At 47.2% G+C, this 13778-nt stretch overlaps 1 long non-coding RNA gene across 2 annotated transcripts in view; it reads left to right on the forward strand.

Moving 5' to 3' along the window:
- LOC107965076 overlaps positions 1–13778 on the forward strand; it is a 31765-nt gene that overhangs the window by 3687 nt on the left and 14300 nt on the right. Inside the window, exon 1 of one of the 2 annotated variants that reach the window (XR_001704535.2) lies at positions 1116–9592. The exons of the other annotated variant lie outside the window; for it this stretch is intronic. This is a non-coding gene — a long non-coding RNA (uncharacterized LOC107965076). Of the gene's footprint in view, positions 1–1115; positions 9593–13778 lie in introns of those variants that run through there. 2 annotated transcript variants of the gene reach the window in all.

Raw genomic sequence — 13778 nt, forward strand, 5'->3', positions numbered from 1 at the left:
GTAAGGTAAGGTAGGTAGGTAGGTTGTTTGGTTGTGGACCGTGCGATATCTGATCATCGTTTCCGCACGTTGTCTCGTTCATGGGGCTGTGCGCGTACTCGACTATCGGGAGCTTATATACATTTTTTGGCTAACAAAAGGTCGTTAAAAATCCGTTAGATACGGGTGTCAGATAGGTTTGGCTCTAGCGTGCGGTTACGGGAAGAGAGAAGCTCTCGAGTTGAGCTCTTTGTGCGTGATTTGAATGCAATCGGGGGGGATGGCGTACGGTCGCCGGGGCGAACGGAGAGCGAGAGAGCGAGAGAGATGGAGGGAGAGGAAAAGTAGGGGATCGGCGAGGGGAGGGGTTAGCGGTGCTAATCTCCGATCAGTGTCGAGAGCGTAACACGATCCGACACGACGTGACGTGATCCAGACTCGATAGCCGGCCGAATACAAGCCCGCGTCAGCCGCCTTGTGTGTGCATCGTGTCGAGAAGGGCAAAGCTGTCCAGAGCCTTTACGAGCCGTACCGCGCCAGCTAAAATCGACACGGACAGCTCTACGCCTCGCGCATCTTCCCCAAATTTCCACTTGTATTTCTACGTACACCTTGCTTCCCCCAAATACACGCGAGGATTAATCATTAATTATTCTACAATCGTGGAGATGGAAAAATCGTGGATTCGACGCGCCGGGGGAGGAAACGTAGGATAACGTCAAGAGTCTCGCGCCACCCTTGCGCGCAGCGAACCGCTCGTAATACAAACTCGGGTTGTAGTGCGTGGTAGTACCCACACGATGCCGTCACAAGTGCTCACGCGTCATTGTGACATTGTGAGCGGGCACGGGAGTGTGAGGAGGCAGTTGTCGAGAGCAACAGCTGCTCGACCCGTAACCCACATACATCACCGCACGTCATTGTTCGCCGCGCGCATTATTCGGAACAGGTATGGGGACGCATCTTGGCGTTACGTCACTGCGAGACACTCGACCGGTTAATGGGTATACGTCATCCTAGCCGATCTCCAAAAGGGAAATTCCTTTTATTCGCCGATTTAAGAAATCTAGTTCTTTCCTCGGGAAAATTCGGAGGGCAAGGAGAGGAAAATTGTAAAATTTTGAAAAGGCGAAAATATCCGTTTTGACGAGCAAAGTGAATATTCGGCGCGCCGTTTCGCGGCAGCTTAACGCCAAATATCGAGAGGACGGAACAAGCACAATGGGTTCGCGCCTTCCTAATCCCACGGAATCTGGCCATATGTAAGGATTACGTTGCTCCGACTCAACATGGTCGCGTTGTAGCCGTTGCTAAAGCCGCGGACCGGCCATTAGCTCGGTGACGCGAGCCGAGCTTAGAGACGCTATCACCGATGGCTTACCTCCCCCTTTCTTTCCATCTTACAACACCACCGCTCCCCGAAAGATGTAACGAGCCGATAGTTATCTTCATCGCGCTTCGAACTATATACACCGGATCCGAGAGAGAGAGGATATCGTTCCGAGTAATGGCAAATTCGGTCCACGATTTCGCCTTCCTTGCGAATCTTTCTCTTCTTCCTTCCACACGGCTTTTAAATACTCGTTCCAATAATAATCGAGTAAAATCACGTCCCCCTCTTTTTCATCGAGATGTATAGATCCGTTTGAAAAAAGTCGATTCGAGAAAAAGGAAGAAGAGGTAAAATTGGCGATATTAAGAGAGTCGGGTTTGATTTTCTTCGGGCGCATTTCTTCGGTAGACCCGTAGCATTTCTCGTCCGTGTTCGAGGTCGCGGCGTTGAGCGTTACGTGTCTGCGGAAGACAGGATCGGGCAATTTATCAATCCACGGAGCGGGAGAAACGACTGCTGGCCAGGCGGGTAGGTAATTTAACAAGATTGATGCGAAGCCGACATGCCACAGTTTCGCAGCTCGCGAGAAGGGGCCGGTGTCGGCGATGTCGGCGGTGACGTCGGAGGATTCCGGGAGAGGATGAGGGAGAGGAGAGAGGTAAAACTAGACGCGTGAGCGACTGGTTATTAGGGGCGCGGAACGTTGAAACAATGCCGCGAGTGACGGAGCCGGTTGCCAACGTCGCCTTCCACCGCTTTCGCCACCAAAATCCTCTTCTCCCGGTTTATCGATCCAACTCGTTCGAACGAATTTCGAATCGTTCGAGAAATTTGTCGTCCTTCGGTATCTCTGCGAGTCCATTCGAAAAGTCAAAGTTTGGGAAAGAAGGAGCGGATAGAGGCAGCGGCTACGTTTTAAACGTATTCGAGGGGGGAGGGGGAGGGGAAATTGGCCGCGATATCGGCGCCAATTTATCGCCGTGGGATAGTGGAAAGTTGCGGCGATGGCATCCGCGGATGGCTCCGCAAACGCGCCAGTTGTCGTCGCCACGGTAACGCAGAACCACTCGCGACCGCCAACATTTGAATAATTCGGCCGTTTGCAAGCCAACTTACAACGCCATGCGCATACACCCGGATCATGGCCGCTACTTACCGCTCCCCGCACTTTTCCAACCCGTTCTCGCGTCCCGTGAAACTGCACGTGTTTTCGAAACGCTTCTTTCCACCGTCCGCTTTACGATCATATACGCTCGAAAGACCAAATCGACCAGAAACAGGATCGATCGCTCCCCCAAACTTCCTTCTGCGTTATATTTTTCAACCATTTTTCGTATCCCTCGACAACGTTCGTTCCTGTCTATCGACGATTAGATATTCGGTAATTCACGATTCACGTTGGAAATGCGGAAGAGTAAATCCTCTCTTCCGTCCACGCGCGTGTGTCTGGAAGGAAAAAAGTGATATTATTTTGGAAGTGGAAAAAATGGTTAGAGAAGGTTAAATAGAGCGGGTCCAAAAGTATTTATCTTATGTAAATGATGCGCATTGGCTCGATTATTAAACGGGGGATAAAGTTTAAGTCCGTTCGTAGCTGGCACAGTTTTGTCAGCACGAATTTACATTCGGATGGCGCTATCTAATCCCCGGTAAGTTTAAAAAATTTACGACTTTCGGTAAATCATGGCTGCTTTACCCCGGCAACCGAACGGTGCCGTGCGTCTGAATTGTTTATGGTTCCGCCATAAAACAATGATACGAGAGATTATAAGTCAACGAGTGGCAAAACTTCTTCTATCGTCTCGTTCTCGAAATTACGATACCTTCCCTTACCATCCGTTCTTCCATTACTAATAATTAAGAGATTTAACCCTTTCCTAACTTTTTCCATCTCTTCAATTTTAATAATCGCGCATTAAATACGCGCGGGATCGATAACAGATATCGTCGCAAAGTTCACACGCGTATAAATGATAGCTGTCCATATTCGAGGCGTATTCAATTTCCTGCGTCGCATCCGATATTATTACGTGGAACACGATGAACGGGATTTTCGATTTTTTCCCAAAGAAACGAACCATTTCGCGCCTCGTTCTTCCCTCCATTTTTCCCGCCAAACGAAGCGAAGGATAAAAGGGTATATATATATATAAATATATATGTATAAGCGAGAATATAGGCGAGTCGAGTCGATTTAAAGTAGAGTCAGGCCGGGTTGTTCGAGTTGAACGTTCTTTCCTCTCCGAGCGTTGTTACGCCACTGAGTCGTAATTTAACCGGAGCATTTATGGCATTGTTGTGAAGCAGTGCTTGGCGTCGTCTTATAAAACCAATTTCGCGGGTATTATGCAAGCTGTCACTCCCATAGGTGAGTTATGGCAAACGTAGCCTACAGCACAAACACGTATTACCAGTGTGCCAGAGTTTTTTTTTTCTTTTTTTTTTTTTCTTTTTAATATTTTACAACAATGCTCGTTACGACGTGAAACGAATAGCTCTTGTTTACGTCGTATCGTATGTACGCGATCAATTTATTTTTGCTAAATTTTCATCAACGGTTTACGTTTACTCCCCGTCGTATTTCATTTCGCAACCATTTACTTTCCACCAACTTTCCCTCGTTTCGATATTTTTTCCTCCTTCTCTTCTTCTGTTTATCCGTCTAAAATTCGTTGGGGAAAAATACGCGTTTTTAGTAATCGACGAGGGAATTATACTCTACGCCGCTGAATATCTTTTATCTTTTAACGCGTTATACGGCGTCACGAATGGATTCACAAAATGCGTGTAATATAGGATGGGAGTAGTGGTGGTAATAATAGCAGTGATGGCGTTTCCCGGACATCTATCGACGAACAATAAAGCAGCGTGTACATACGTGTGCCGGGAGTGGAAGGAAAACTATCCGAACGTCGCGTTCAACTCCATTGGAATATACGGCGCTATATCCGGAATTTCGTTCCAGACCGTTAAGACACTAGATTCCACTTTATCGGAACCGTAATGGTTATATAGCTGTTAAAGTTGCCCCTCGTACAACTTTTCCAATCTTATCTCCGCGTATGGCTTCTTCCTCCCTCCCTGTCCTTCCCCCTCTCTTTCCCCCCCGTCCCGGGGAAAAGCGGAAAGGATTTAGTTAAATTGGACTGCGCGCGAGGAGTTGTCGGCGAGATTTGTTCGGGCATCGGCGGAGAGCGCTGACCGTTGTAAAAGCGCTCGGGACGGGAGGAGAAATGAAGAGGCGACGGCGTCTTTCTCCTTTCTTTCTATTTAGGGTTGCCATCGGTGACCGGCTTGTCGATACGTGCTCGACATCCCTATTCCATTCCTATCCCCACCGGTAAAAACTCGAAATTGTACTCTCCTCCTTTTCCTTCTCCTTCTTCTTCGCGATCGCTTTCCGATTTCTTCAACTTTATCCCCCCGTTTACCGTGCCACGTTATCTCGACATAGCCCTTTCTTAAAAATCTCTCGAAACGTTTGGAAATAAAAAAAGAGATTCGGATCAATTCGATTCTTGCGTTCCTACGTTTTTTGCGCAATGACGCAACGGGGAGGGGAGAAAATTTCGACCGATAAAAGATGTTGGATGGTTCCTAGAAACTGATAAACGTTGCCAAATACTCTCCGGTCTATGCCAATAATGTTGGCAATAATTTCACCGAGGCACCGATTAAAACCAGTCGACGTATCTAATTGCCTGTCGCGCAATCATTCCGCAATTTATTTTCCGCACGCTGAAAACTCGCAGTCGCGATACCCGATAATTTTTCACGCGTCAAGAACCCGGGCCCGTTAATGTAAGGCAAATTAGCGACGTGGAGTAACGTTTATTCCGAGACAACGTGCAATTTTAAACACGATATTATATAAAGGGGAGGGGAGAAGAGAGAGAGAAAAAACATTAAGAAGTTACACATATATCAAACGCGTAAATTATTTAATAAAGGCTAATGGTAGAAATCAGCAGGTACTCGAGATCGCGCGTGGCAAGCAATTAATTCCGTTCGAAGTAAACTTTATCCTCCGTCGAACGATCGCAACATTTGTGTTTTCTTATTAAACGCGATATTTCATCAGAGGATGGACGTGGTATTAACATTAGATAGCCATTAATTTCCTCCACGTCACTCGCGATTCAAACGTGAGATATCGTGCCGTTGAATTGATTACAATTCGAAATCTCGTTCCTGCAATTCTCATTTCTCTCCTAGATTTCGTGAAATTTTGCAAAAGAAGAAATAAAAAAAACTCGCGAAAGAATCGATCTATGCCGAGAGAAATCCGCGTCGATGGAAAAGACAGGCGTAATGGGGCGAGAATCACTTAACCCCCCGGTCGATGGGAGGCGAGCTTGCGTTATTCAATTCGCGCTTAAGCCAAGGATAATAACATCAGCCGTTGGGCAGGAGGCAGGAGGCAGGAGCGGTAGGCGGCAAAGTCAAGGGCTGACGTAGCGGTGAAGATTTACGGGCACGGGCCGGGGCATGCATCCTGTATGAATGTCGGGGCAGCTTGTAATAATTCAACTCCGCGGCCACACCTCGGCCACTTCCCGTCTGCAGTCTGGCAGGGCACGACCACCGAGCGGACTGCTGCTGCTGCTGCTGCCGCTGCTGCGGAGAGGTTTCCGGTAACTGCGCGCTCCGCGTCTCTCTCTCTCTCTCTCCTTCCTTCGTTTCGCTCCGTCTCCACACCCACGCCCCCCAACCGAGAGCCACCCTTATCCGAGAGAGCGAAGAGCTCTGATATATCGGCCGCACACATTGCACTGGATGGAACGCAATATGTCCGCCGAGAAAGGCAATAACCATTAGGTCCCGAGAAAACTGCCCCATTTCAAACGACACGAACGGTCGAATATCAGGAAATTTATATCTGGTAGCCTTCGCTCTCTCTCTTTCTCTCTCTTCCCTCCTTCGTCCCATTCGTCGAGGAGAGGGAGAGAGAATACGCGTCGCGTTCGAGAAGAGGTTATAAACGCGGAGGCAAAAGTTTTCTGCGTGGGACCTCGCATAGGCGGGACGAAACCGGATATCGAATAGAGCGGTGGTCACGCGCTCTTTACCGATTTCCTCCCCCTTTTTTCCTTTCCTCGCCTCGCGCTTTATCCTCCTCCTCCTCCTCCCTTCTCGCGATAGGAAATCTGGCGAGCCAGACGCGATTTCGTTATTTATACGATCGATAAAAGATAAACGGGCGATATATAAACGCGGCGGATTTATGGCGGAAAGCCGGCGCGAGAGTGGTAGGCGTAGCTCGATCATCGCGTCGATCGCGGCAGAGATATATCGGCGGGGGATATACGAAACGTAAGAGGCTCTCGCTCGGTGGAAATTTTCTAGGGACGATTCTCGAAAACTCGGGGAAATAACTCGGGGGTTACTGCTAATCGGTAAAAGGAGAGCTCGAGGATATTAGAGAGCGGAGTAGTATCCGCGGCACGTCGTAACGTGGATCGAGCGCACGAAGGCGGCGGGTCTGGTGCAGCCAGAAATTGCTTTTCCCCTATAAGGCGCCATTATCACGCACCATCTTGTTCGAATGGCTTCGTAAAATGCCAAACTGGGAACTCGGTATTGCTGTGTCCAGCGCTGCGGTCAGCTTCGACCGTGGCAAAAACTCCTCTCCCTTCCCCTCCCCTCCCGCCGCAGTAACACGATTGTGCGGCGAAATTGTGGTCGCTCTTTCTCCACCTCTCTCCCTCCTCCTTTACATCCTTCCCTTCCCTCCGACGCGAGGTAAGGAACCGGTGCTTTTCTTCCAGGGTGTTCGGGTGTAGTGGCGAGCGCGAATACCGGGGGCACCGGTTGGAGCCGAGATAGAGCGGATAACTCGACGTAATATCACCGGGGAACTATCTTACACATGCCGGCCAAAACGTAACGGTACAACTTTTGCCAAATGATGCCATTCGTTTAATTTCTTGGAACGACCGAGCCGACGTTTCCCGCCCGAAATATTAATAACGCGCCACGTCCACCGCCAAAATTCTACGCCGAAATTTTGTCACGCTTCTCTCCTCTTCTAGATCTGTCTAGAATTAGAGGACTCCGATATTACGACGATGCAAATTGACGAGAATTCAGAAGAAACAACAGGTACGAATATTCTTCCGTATCGCGGCAATATCGTCCACGATCGGAACGAAATCGAAAAACTTTCGATCCTCGGAGGAGCTATCGTGACAAACGTGGCCAATAAACGCCGACTCGGTGGTATCGAGCTAGAAACGCACCCTTGAGATGCGCCCTAAGGTTGACGACTTAAAAAGACCATAATATCCCACCCTCTCTCTCTCTCTCCTTTTATCGTTCGACGCGATGAAAGAATCGACGAAAGGAAAAGGAAGAAATTAAAAACGTTAAAACGAGAACGACGACAGGGTCTAAAAATGATTAACCACCGTACGTTACACGCTACTAAACTAGACCGATGCCGATGGGGTGCGTGGCTCGAGAGACGGAGGTGCTCAGCGTGAGTATTGAGACGTTCATTAGCGGCGGGTACGCTCTCAGCGTGAGTCAATAGGGACGATGGCGTTACGCGTCAGAGAGAGAGAGAGAGAGGCGGCATTGATAGTTGATGAAAGGTTGTCCCCCGTGGTGGCTTTATACGTACAGATAGATGTACTATACGAGCATACCCGTGACCCGTGTCAGCCCTCTCCCTCCTCTGAATTATGCTCGCGGCATGCGGTTCGATCGAACGCACGCACACACCAATATCCTCTCCTCTCCTCTCCTTCTTTTTAAGAAAAGAATATATATCCTTCGTTTCCTTATCGCCGGGAAGAGGGTCTCGAGAGCCGCGACACGTCGTCGATTCGTCTCTTATCCGTCTCTTCGTCCGGATAAGACAGAGTACTCGGTCTCTTTTTTCGTTCCAGAGGCGGTCGCTCCACATAGCCGGAGCATCATTAGCCTCGCATTGTACTCGCAACACGCATACCTACTCGAGGTAAGAGTTACCGCGACACCCGCTGCGCCACGGAGATCTGCGATAGAGTTAATGATGCTGGGACCGCGGCGATTTAACAATAAGCCGCATTATTTACAGTCGGCTCTCGGCTCCATTACCACCGGTTCTGTGTCCGACTCACCTGGTCCTCCCTTCTTTCGCCCTCCCTTTATCCTCCCCCCCTCCCGTCGGCGGCGGCGGCGGCGGCTCGCGTTACCTCGCCGCAAATGCGCCCGATATTAAATCTTTGCAATCAGTCGGCACCTACGCCTTCTCCTCCGTGCGTATTTACGCTTCGATTCGAGGGAACGAGATGGCCATTCGAATAAATCGAACGTTGTGACAATTGTGAATCCGAATTGTAAATTATCTCTCGAAGAGGACGACTCCTTCGATTCGTTAAACTGTCGGCGATAATTGCTGGGCGGAGTTTCGTCGGCGGCAACGCTTTTAGGAAGGATTTCAAGTAGCGAAACGGGGCGTGAATCTTGTTATTTTAGATTCGTCCCTTCCGCTTGAAAGGAGGAGGGGAAGGAAATGTCCTACGAAAATGAAAAGATACGTTGGCAAATGAACTTTTAACCGGATAAACGCGCAAGAAGATATACGTATATGTATGTAAATTCGTGGTACACGCCAAGTTAATAAGAGCAACAACGCGATAATAACTGTTGGGGTTTCGAGTGGAGCAAGGTTTAATTTTGGGTAAAGCTTGATAGTCGCCGAGGGAGGTTGCTCGTTACACCTTGGGCAAACCGTGGTGGCTAAAACGGTACACGCGACAACACGCTTGGGAAATACCGTGGCCGAGTTTCGATCTTAAGGATTTCTCGATTTCATCCACCATTTATTCGTTCTTCAACCCTCTTCGTATTACTCCTCTTTCGTCCAATCTTCCTCTCTCGCTCGAGCGGTCGTGACGTTTCGAGGAAAGAAAGAAAGAATGAAAGAAAGAAAGATGGTCGGAACGCGGCGTATAAATTTTTTTCTCCCCCCCCGATGGCAGGATAGAAACGAAGCCGGTGAACGCTCAACAGCTGTTTCTGATAAAAAGCACGCGGTGTTACGGTGTCAGGAACAGCGAACCATTCCTAACCGGATCTAAACTTGTCCGTTAGCATTGGCATTTAAGACGAATCCATTCGAAGCAACGTGGAAAACTATGCCGTAAATTTCGATTAATTGCCAACAGGTTCTGGTCGAGAAGAAGGAAAAGAAAAAAAAAAGGAAAAAAGACGATTAAAAACGACTCGACGACAACTCGTAAGAAGATCGAAACTCGACGATGACCAAACGGGGAGAAGATCTGGATACATCTCGTAAATCTTTCTCTTCAAACTTTTTCTCTCTATCGGTCTAAATATCTAATTTCTAGAAAGAAATATAGTCGCGAATATCATTTATTTCAATATCGCGCGAGAAACAAACACGAGTCTAAAATTTACGAATTTCGTTATATATTTTTTTTTTTCTAATCTCTTGATGAAATGTTACGTTTTTTTAGGATAGAAAAGATGGAAGAAATTCGGTAATCTTGGCGATCGTATTTATAATTATAAGACGGAAATACGAGATTCGATCGGCGAAATCGATTCGCGAGAGGACGTAATCGGTCTAAATATCTTTTCTAGAAAGAAATATAGTCGCGAATATCATTTATTTCAATATCGCGCGAGAAACAAACACGAGTCTAAAATTTACGAATTTCGTTGTATATTTTTTTTTTTTCTTGATGAAATGTTACGTTTTTTTAGGATAGAAAAAATGGAAGAAATTCGGTATACTTCGGCGATCGTATTTATAATTATAAGACGGAAATACGAGATTCGATCGGCGAAATCGATTCGCGAGAGGACGTAAGAGGCGTCAAGGAGGGATTAAAATACGGCCATTTGCTGGCGTCGAATTCGATTTAATAAATACGTTGCATCTGTCCCCTCCCTTAATGAATTCCTGATTTATCATCCATTAAGGTGTCAGGACGCGCTCGGGTTTCGTTGTCCGCCACGGACTGGCGGAAATTTATGTGGATAGGTGTGATTAATGCGATGTTCGCGGAAACACACGGACATCTGTGTTAATGGTGACGGATAGCTGCGCTAATGGTGTCAGCCACCGTCACCCGTTCTCGTCGCGTTCTCCTCCGCCTCGCCTCGCCTCGCCTCTCCACACTTTCTGACCGCCTCTTTCGCCAAACCATCCACCGCTTACATCGCGCCCATCCACTTTCCTTCCTTCGGATCGCCACATTTCACGGATTAATCACGCGCCGAGGTTCGGACAGTTGGCGAGTACAAACCGTCGATCACCGACTTTCCTTCCGTGAAAAATCCCGAGAGATCGATCGAACCGCTCTTATTATCGCGTGATTTATTTCTCCTTCCCTCTTGACGAGGGGATAAAACGCGTTATAATTAATCGTTCGTGTATAAATTTCGACGAATCTTTTCTCGATCGCAAAGATGGATTCGGAAGGAGGAAGATCTATTCGATATACAACGCTGACTTACGATCGTTAATGTTAATCAATGCTGGTAGTTTTAATCAAGATAATTAATTATTTTCCTACGAATCGAAGGAGCGGATTCAAAATATCGAGTAGTGGAAGGGATTCGTCGATAGGGGTGACGAGGTGGTGAAAATAATTTTCCCGTGCAAGATGCGCGCGATTACCAACGAGGTGAACGAAAACTACCCCGACACGGATGGAAGGAAAGGGGAGGAAAGCTGCGGAACGCGTTGGGTAGGCAGGTAGGCAGCCAGGCAGGCAGATATTGAGCTCTATATTTCCATAAGCTGATATTTACGCGGCAATATACGCGGCCGTGCCCGCTACTTTATGGTCCTCGTAAATATAGCGGGCCGCCGGGAATTGGCTGGCAAGGCGGCCGTGCGCGTTTCTCTCTCCCTCCGACCATCCTCTCTTTCCCTCTTCCCACATTCCCCGTGCCCGGCCTCATCCGGCGCGGAGACATAAATCGCCGCCAATTGTAAATAATACGCGACGTATGCTGATCTTCGTTTCTACGTATCAACGCGTACGTACGTACGTACGTAAGGTGAAACTAGTCGCCAAGAATTCGCTTCCCATCTGCGAAACAAGCGTTTTCGCCCGATCCTCCGACACCTTGCGCTCGCGAAAATTCTCGAAACAAGGAGCATAGAGTCTCTTTGGAACAGAAATAGAATTTTTTCGAAAGTGCTCACGTTACGAGCTAATGCTTTCTACGTGATGGATGACGTTGTATCCACAGTTACAGCGATATTATTATTATTATCATTACGTTAATATCGAAATTTAACGGGACAATTTTTCTTCCAAGCGTGCTATACAAAGACGTGATCCTTTTAGAGGTCCGTGAGATCTTACTCCGATTTTGGCTTGGCAACCGGTGATTATCCGTGAAGTGGAAAGGGGCTGATAGATGGGGGTGCTTCCCGTCGATATGCTTCACCACACGCTACTACTTTATCATCCCTCGCCACCCGACCGTCCATCATTCGCAATCACTTCCTTGCGCGTTTACCGCTCACGGCGAGGTGGCGCGATCGATCCAAATTTTGTCTCGGCCTCCTCCGTTCTAATAGGTTCTTCTCGATTTTCTTCCAACCTGTATTTGTTATGATCGAACCACGAGAGAACGCTTTTCTCTGTATACTCGATTTTTGCCTGTTGAGTCGAAGTTTTCAAAGGTGAAAGGCGAGTATCGTATCGAATCGTGTATAAATATATATATAGATAGGTAATTGATCTGTTTGTTAAAATTTGGAGAAAGATAAGCGGGGATTTTCCCGGAGTGAATCTGGCTCGCCGTCGGTATCTCTCGTAAAAGGAGGCATTCTTCGACAAACCGAGCAACCATTTATCTCGCGCAGTTTCTTGTCTTCTTTCTACTCCATTTACCGTTACGTCCGGAACATTAATTTCCCCTTATAGCCGCCAACAGTCGTGTTTATCGTTAGTTCCTCGCCACTTAGTCCTGGAAAATATACACGTACAGGCCCCCTTCTGACACCCGGGTTATACGCCTGTATCGTACGTGTAAATATCCACGTGGTACGCGATAATTTTCACTCACTGAAAACCAAACGATCGAAAGAAGAAAAGAAGAAAAAGCAAAAAAAAAAAAAGAAAGAGGAAGGGAGGAGGGAAAAAACAGCGCAGCTGTTGGCCATAATTTTATCCAACGAGTATCTTCCAACGTTGTTATAATAACGTTGCGGGGAGGGAGGGAGAGAAAGAAGGAAGAAGTGGAAGCGAAAATCTCTCTCTTCTTCTCGTAGATAAAGGAGAAGATAAAGGGAAATGTCGATGAATAAATAATCATCGTTCCGTTTCCTCGTTCCATTCCCCTCTCTCTCTCGAACGACGACTAAATCTATCCGCGACTCTTTAGCATATCAGTTTTTGTAATGATAAAAATAAATTGATACGTTGTATCCACGAGTCGAGTTTTTGCTCGTATTAAATATATACGTGTGTATATTTTTATACAAGCATATACGAATCGTTAGATGGCCGTAAATCTTACGATTGCTAAAGATGACAATTTATGTACGGTACACGCTATATATTTTCCAGTCTACGCTTCCCTTCCTGCCAGATTTTCTTTCCCTTTTCAACTTGGCCGATACGTGACCTCGTAGTGTATTAACGGTACTAAATAAATTCCACGATATAATCTACGGCAAGCTAGAGTTAATAACCCAGAGAGTTTACGACCAAGTACATCGTTAGCTTAATTTTATTCGCTGTAAGTAACGATGCGTGACTGGCTGATGGTTCGAGTTAGAGAACCACCGTAGTATTTAGCGGTCGGGATGGAAAAATATATTTCGGGACGGGAATATTCCCTTTTTTGTCGAATTTTTCTTCCTTCTCTTTCTTTTCTTCTTTTTTTCCTCTTTCGATTCGAAATCGCGAAATAATATACGAACGATCGGAATCGGATATGGATACTTTTCGGTCGGCGCGAAGGATATTTTGGTGGCGCTTTAAACCGCCGTGTCGCGAGATCTACGAGGCTGTTTGTCGGTGAGCACAAAAATAGGCCTCACTCCGCACTCACTTCATCACCGTGGCGAGAAGCCGCGCGATACTTATCCCCCCCCTGCCCTTCCACCGCCTCGTTCTTCGCTCGACGAAGAACGAAAAGACGATTGGCTGAAAACGTTGGCGACGCGCTGTTGCGTGCCATTAGCCCGGCCGTCGCCGCTTTACCGTCGGATCGAAATCCTTACCTCGGTTCGAGTTGAAAATTTTGAAAATTTTCACTCGAAAATTTTCCAGACGATCTATCTATGAGAGTGGAGAAAAGTTTGAACGTTGATTACGTGGATTATCGACTGATTAGAGAAGTGAAAAGAAAGTGTTCGAATTAATAATCGATAAGAGGGAGAGCTTCGTTACCGGTGTCGCCTCGCTATACTTTATTCCGATCGGTAGAATGGTTTCACGTTGGCGACATTTGTTAAATCGTATGTATAAATGTCGTAATTATTCAA

Source organism: Apis mellifera, linkage group LG10, assembly GCF_003254395.2.
Source record: "Apis mellifera strain DH4 linkage group LG10, Amel_HAv3.1, whole genome shotgun sequence".
In the NCBI taxonomy this organism is placed as follows: Eukaryota; Metazoa; Arthropoda; class Insecta; order Hymenoptera; family Apidae; genus Apis; species Apis mellifera.